At 35.4% G+C, this 6,891-nt stretch overlaps 1 pseudogene; it reads right to left on the reverse strand.

The window, feature by feature from the left end:
* Window positions 1-5,874: 5,874 nt before the first annotated feature.
* LOC127193764 (N-lysine methyltransferase KMT5A-like) lies at window positions 5,875-6,570 on the reverse strand (annotated as a pseudogene).
* Between the last annotated feature and the right edge of the window lie 321 nt (window positions 6,571-6,891).

Consider the following 6,891-nt stretch of genomic DNA (forward strand, 5'->3'; position numbering starts at 1 on the left):
TGAAAGTGATGTCTCAGTAGATGCAACCATTCTGATGTGTTGGAAGGTCTGTAAGTATTTGCTCTATTCATAGTACATTTATTTGTGAGGAGACTATTGAAAACTTTTCTCCTATCTATTTGCAAATCTGTTATATTGTTTTCTACATTTATATTTTTGTATATTTATATTATCACAATTACAAAGATTTGTGATTTAAGCTTATATCATTTGATTGAGTAACAATCATTCCATAAAGTAATGCTCTTTTAGTTTTAATTATAATTGGTGAGTAATTTTTTAAAATATGAAATGTCTCCTACAGGCTCATTTGTAGTCTGGTTGGTCTCTCACTCACGGTGCTCTGTCTTTGAGTTCCTACAATCTTTTGGACCTGGCTGCAGAAAATAGGCACTGAGGGACCCTGGTAGAAATTTCCAATACTGGAATTTCCAGCATGTGTAGGCATGCGTAGATTTTATGTGGGTGTAGGAATTTCAAACTGAAGAACTGTTGATTCACATCAACGACTTTTCATACCAGTTCTTGGTGATACTATGATAAGACAAAATAACTTAAAATATTTTATGCGAATATCACATTCTTCTTACAAGTGATTAAGATTTTGAAACAAAACTTGATGTTTTTATTCCAGAAAGTATATGTCTTCATATGTGGAAACTAATGCAACAAAATATCATTTAGAAAAAATAAATATAATATTCTTTTCTGTGGCTTCTTCCAGATGTTCAGCCACGCCAAGATGAAGCTGAATATTTCCTATGCTGCCATCAAATGTCAAAAACTCATTTAAATAGATGGTGAATGCAAACTTCAACCTTTCTATTGTAAGAGCATGACCACAGAAGGCACTACTCTGGAAAAGAGTAGAAGGTCCAAATCAAGGGTGGGAATAACGAACAAGGTTTTTTTCATGGAGGAATGCATCCTGATGCACAGCAGAGTAGTTTGGCTTCTGAATCAGGAGAACTCAAGTAAGGAAGCACAATTCTGTTTGCTCAAGATTGTGGATGTCGATAACAGTGCTCTTAACTTGGGCATTATTAAAATTGAGAGAATAATATATCTTTAATGACAGATATTGCTGTGCTGTGGCAGCTGGAGCTCAAAATAACAAATATAATTCAAAATCTGTTCAATTTCTCTAAAGTAAATGATGTCTGGCAATATGTCTGAAAGCACTTAAACAGAGAAATTAAGAAGCCCAGGACTGAAGCACCCAACATTCAGCCTCTTGTTACTACATATGCACTTCAACTTATGCTCTGCAGCGTAAATGTTGACATGTTGTTCTGAAGACACAATGCACTAAGAAAACAGATTTCCAGAAGGCACCAGACAAGCTGATGAAGAAGAGAAAACATCACTCCTACCCAACTATGGTATCTATGATCCCCAACAATGACCAAAATGAGTGCATCTTAGCTACAACCATTATCTATCCATTGTAGCCTTAGCTCTCTCGTTAGACTTAAGTTCCGTTCAACATGAGAAAAATGGAATAAAGACAACTACCAAGGGCCAGTTAACTCATGGATCTTGGAGAAAACCTTCAAGTGCTACTTAACTAAACCAACATAATTCATGACTATATTCTACATAAGTGTCTTTATCCCCAGAGCTAAGTGTTGTCCTCATCAGTCATCAAGAATATTTCTCTTTTTAACAGAGATCTTTACAAATAACCATAACCAATAAAAATGCAGACATTAAAGATGTGGGCAATTTCTTTTGAGGCTGTAGTTACCTAATAAATTAATATTAAGCAAAAAGAAAGTCTTCATAAGTCTTAAATCTACAAAACCATCATACAATGAGCTATAGTAATGAAAACAGGCTTTGGTAGGAGGATTATTTCTCACTATGGATGTGAAACTGCTTTAATTTTTAATATTTTATGGCATAATATAACTAAAAATGATACCTGTAACCTACAAAGTATATAGATTTAAACACCAAAACAGAACTATTAGAGAAGATTCTTTTACGTATATTTAATCATTTCCACTTACATCCGAAACAGGAAAAGAATGTCCACTCTCCATGCCTCCTACTCAACACAATACTTGACCTCTTAAAATAATAGAGGTATAGGGGGAAAGGACATACAAATAGGAAATTGAGAAGTCAAAGTATTTTCATTTCTGAAGACATGATTCCATAAATAAAAGATTCTAAAAATGATCAGATAATATGTGGATCTGATAAACAAATTGAGTAGAATAACAGAATAGAAAAGTAACACACAAAAATAAGCTGCCTTTCTATATACAAATAACTGACACATAAAAAAAGAAATCAAGGCTACAACACCATTCAGGAAAGCCATAAAGACAAAAACAAAAGAAATTGCAAGTAAATCTAGCCAAGGGATAAACTTCATGAAATTCTAATAATATCTAGACAGATATAAAACTCTGACAAAAGTACATTTCTTTTATAAATATTGATAAAAATTTGGCAATACATTAAATTCACTTTTGGCATCTATAAACAAATTTGATTTTGTATTCTAAAACTTATTGGACAGAAAAAATTCTGATTGAATTATTTTATTTATTCATATTATAGAACTTTTTATTGAAACAATAAAAGGAAAAAATAGTTTAAGTGTTTTCATTTTCTTTAAATTTTCTAGATATTGCTCAATTTTTAATTAAAGGGATTTATTAATATTACACAGACACTAAGTGAAGAACATTCATTTATTAACCAGTTCTCTCATGACATAGTAATTCAAGTGTGTCTAATAATTATGGGAAAACAAAATTATTGACTCTGGCAAGGGAATAAAATGCAAATAATAAATTACTGGTTGTCACAACTTTTAGTTGTCCATTCCTTCTCACCTCATTATTGAGTTGTAATGTAAACTACAAGAATTTATAGACTATAGACTTACCCAGCAATATTTGTCAGAGTATTATGTCTACTATGTAATTAGCTTGCCATTGTTAATTTACAGTGCTTTGTATACTATTGAAAATTCTTTTGTTATTCTTAACTGTTGTACTATCATAAAATTAAATGTGTCAAGTAAGAAATTCCCTTTGCAAAATAGAGTAAAATTTACTATGGATAACTTATTACATAAGAAATATGAAAACTATATTTTCCTGTTAGACATAATTGAGCATTGAAGTATTAAAGAACAATATTGATCATTTGAAATAATAAAAAAAAATCCCCAAATTGAATGCTAAAATAAAAGTTAACTTTATTTCTTTTAGAGTGTTTCCTATACATTAAAGTTAATACTATTTAATCTTTTATCATCATTTATGCAAAATAGATAAGGTATTGAAATGACTCTGGAAAATTTTTGGTCTCACTCTTTATTCCAACGTGCATTTTTAAATTTAATCCATTAGGATAAAACTCATGAGTATATCTGTTTGCATTGACCAAGAATTTTTCAAAATGCTCCTATTAATATAGCATCTATTTCTCAGAACTATCTTTCAGACAGATACTATTTTAATCTTCATAGCTTTTGATACCCAAATAAACTGAGTCACAGCAGCTAATTTATTTAACAATTAATTGTTAATTATTCACAAAATTGGACTTTGCACAGTTGCTTGGTTTTAAGCCCTTATCCCCTAAACATAGTACTAAAGTTTTGTGGGTTCTCTTGCATTTAATCGAAGCAAAGAAATTAAGACTTTACGAAACGGATAGTTATTATGCACGAATGACAACGGTGCAGAAATGATTAAATTCTTAAAGTCTCAATGTCCCTTAAAAGGTGGACAAAATATACAATATTTACAGTCTAATATGGATTGTAAAACTGAAGGTGCATTCATTTTGTCTAGCCCCAAGCATATGTTATGCAATAACACTGATAATGCTATTTAATATCTCACTTCAGCAGTGGTTATAATTCTATGTACATATCTGTGTTTCTATCTGATTTTAAGCTAAATTATACTACCTATGTATACATATGAGATGCAAAAGAATTTAAAACAACTTAGAAAGTAGATGAGAAGGAAATGATTTTACATTTCTACCTATAAAGAATTTTAATAAATAAATAATAATGTGTATTTTAATATTTACTTTTATATGAACCAAAGAAACAATAAAAATTGCTATATGTCATTTTATCTATTACCACTGATTTACTAAATTAATTATATTAATTAGTTCAAGTTCAAAATATTACCTTATAGAGGCAGAATGAGTAGGGCCACAAGGAAAAATTGGAGAAAGGTAATGGTAGAACTATATGAATAATATACATTTTAGGCATTTATCAAACTTTCAAAAAATAAAATGTATTATCTAAAAAATATTCTCTTTCATCTTTACTTAAGTATGCTTATAATTTTTTTTTTTGGCCTGGCAATAAATATTTTAATTTTTGCTTTATTTTTGTAATGACAAATAAGTTTCAAGTTTCTTTCTTTTTTTGTTTGGTATGTAAATACAAAGCTAAGACACACACAGGTACAACCAAGGCATTTTTATCTCACAGTTACACCCTCCTGTCAGATGCTCCTCTAAGTTTGGCCGCTGACCGGGCTAGCAAGGGGTGTGGGGAAGACTTTTTTAGGTAGCACCATCCTGAGCCTCGAGGATGAGGGAGGTGGTAGGGACAAGGGAAGGTTCTTATACCTGGCTCTCCTGAGCCCCAGCCCCTGGATTGAAGGAGAGTGGTGAGAACTAGCTCTTCCCGGGGAGGGACAAGGAAGCCACCTACTCTTGCTATCACAGGCCAAAACTGAAGTATCATCCTGGTCCTCTGGCTACTAAGGACCCTTTTGCCAACATGTCTTAAGCAGGCAGAGGTCCTAGACTGGCAGCATCTTCGTGGGATACCAGGGGTTCTGCCTTGACAGCAGGTAGAGAACTTTCCACGCAGCAGAATTGAGGTGTAGGGGCAGGAGGGCGGGGCTTAGTAATTCTGCTCCCACTACAAATCTTCACTTTTGATTTGAATAGGGTACTATCTTAAATCTTCTCTACACAAACCAGCCAGCCAAACCAAAAAAATAGAAGTAAAAGAACCCTAGAAGAAAAAGAAAAACGCATTCATTTTTCTCCCTTCAAAACCTATACACATATAAGTTGTTTTCTGTGGGTTTTTTTTCTATTTTTTTCTTTTTAATTTTTTTAATGTTTTATTTTTTTAATTGTTTATTTTTAAAAATAAATTCAGTGTTCACATTTCTATAAAGAATTAATGTGGTTACAAGAGACCTGGCCTGCTTCGGCAGGACAACAGTCCTTTTCCCAGCCCGCCTTTAATCAAACACTTCCAGGTGCCTGGAAAAGCTATAAGCCCCAGGATGAGGTCTGTTCCTGGCTGGGTCACTGAGCCCCAGGCAAAGTAAGCTTTGGAGAAAACAGAGGGGAAGATTAGCTTACTGTAAAATTTTTTTTAAACGATTCATACACCTCAATGTGTACACCTGTCAAGACGCTAAGAAAAACAAGAGCTTGGAGACATCCTGTCCAGGCTGTGCGTTGGGGGGGGGAGGGGGCGTGGCAGCACCCTCACGGCTGCCTGCCCTTGGACGTGGAGTGCAGGGGAGTCCTGCCTTCATTTTGGGCAGAGTCTGGCTTTCTAATTCTCGTTCACCTCCATTTCTAAAACCCGAACTGAGTCTTAGACTGCGCGGGAAGCACAAACCTTCAACTTGCATATAAAAGTTTTGGTAATATAAGGCAATCTGTCCACGTCCACCTTGGAAACCTGTAACAGATATTTAAATACTACATGAAAAGGCATCTTTAATATACTTTTTTAAACATTTGAAGTAATTACGTAGGAGTAAGTGTGTGTAAAAAAAATATCCATGTCCCTTTAAGGGCACTTAGTGGTTTGAAAGGAGGCAGGGTGGCAGGGAGGCTGAGGCGGCATGGTTAATGCTTCAGGCAAGGGTAGGTAGGCTTGATGGCGGCCTCGCTTCGGTCTCCATAGCGATACAAGAGCTCCTCACAAGTGGCAATGTCTCTGGAGGCGATGAGAATGAGGTGAGGCACACCAATGATGTCATGCAGTTTGGTCTGTCAGTCCGCACACTTACTGTGATTGATCGGCCTCCCCAATGGTTTGTTTCTTGAGTGGCATCCATGCAATAGGTTTTGCTCAGATACTGAAAATACATGTAGCAGTCCGTGGAGGGGTCTTGTGCGTACAGAGCCTCCAGCTTCTTGGCATCGGTAGTGGCAATGAGGTCCCAATGGTGTTCTACCACAAAGTCTCCCCGGGAGACCGCTTGGTGACAATCACACCCCTGCATTTGCCGTCAGTGATGTCAGTCTTCATGCTTCTTCCTTCCTGCTCTCAATCAGCTCATCTCTTTTTCTTCTTTCCTCAGACTGCAACTCTCCTTTGCCCTTCCTGGAGCTCCTTCACAAGGTGTAGAAATCTGAGTTTTCTGTTCTGCTGAGTTTTCCCTTGAGACTTTTTTCGAGGACTGGGCTTGCCCTGGAGGAGCTTTTTCAGGACCTGCCTGGCAACCACTGCATTGGTAGAATCACATGAGTTTTGGTAGGATCTGCTGCTTTGGGTTTTTGGTTTGGAAAAGGTGCCAGGGGACCTCTCCTGGTCTCTTTTATTTTATTATATTTTTTATTATAATAATGATTTATTGTTGTTTATTTATCTTATTTAAATATATAGTGAATAGCCATCCCAATTTTTTATGAATCTGGGACAGAGGGGAAGGCATCCTATTGGGACTCTAAATGAGAGACGCATGGGAGAATAGCAAAATAAAAGGATACAGAGGGTCCTAGAAATCTACAAGTAGAACAATATGATAGGCAGATTTGGGCCCAGGGGTCCCGCTCAAACTAAGGCACCAGCCAAGGACAATACAGGAGGTAAACTTTAAACCCCTTCCCAGATCTAGCCAATGGTCAGAATATTCTCCA

Source organism: Acomys russatus, chromosome 9 (genome assembly GCF_903995435.1).
Source record: "Acomys russatus chromosome 9, mAcoRus1.1, whole genome shotgun sequence".
NCBI classification, from domain to species: Eukaryota; Metazoa; Chordata; class Mammalia; order Rodentia; family Muridae; genus Acomys; species Acomys russatus.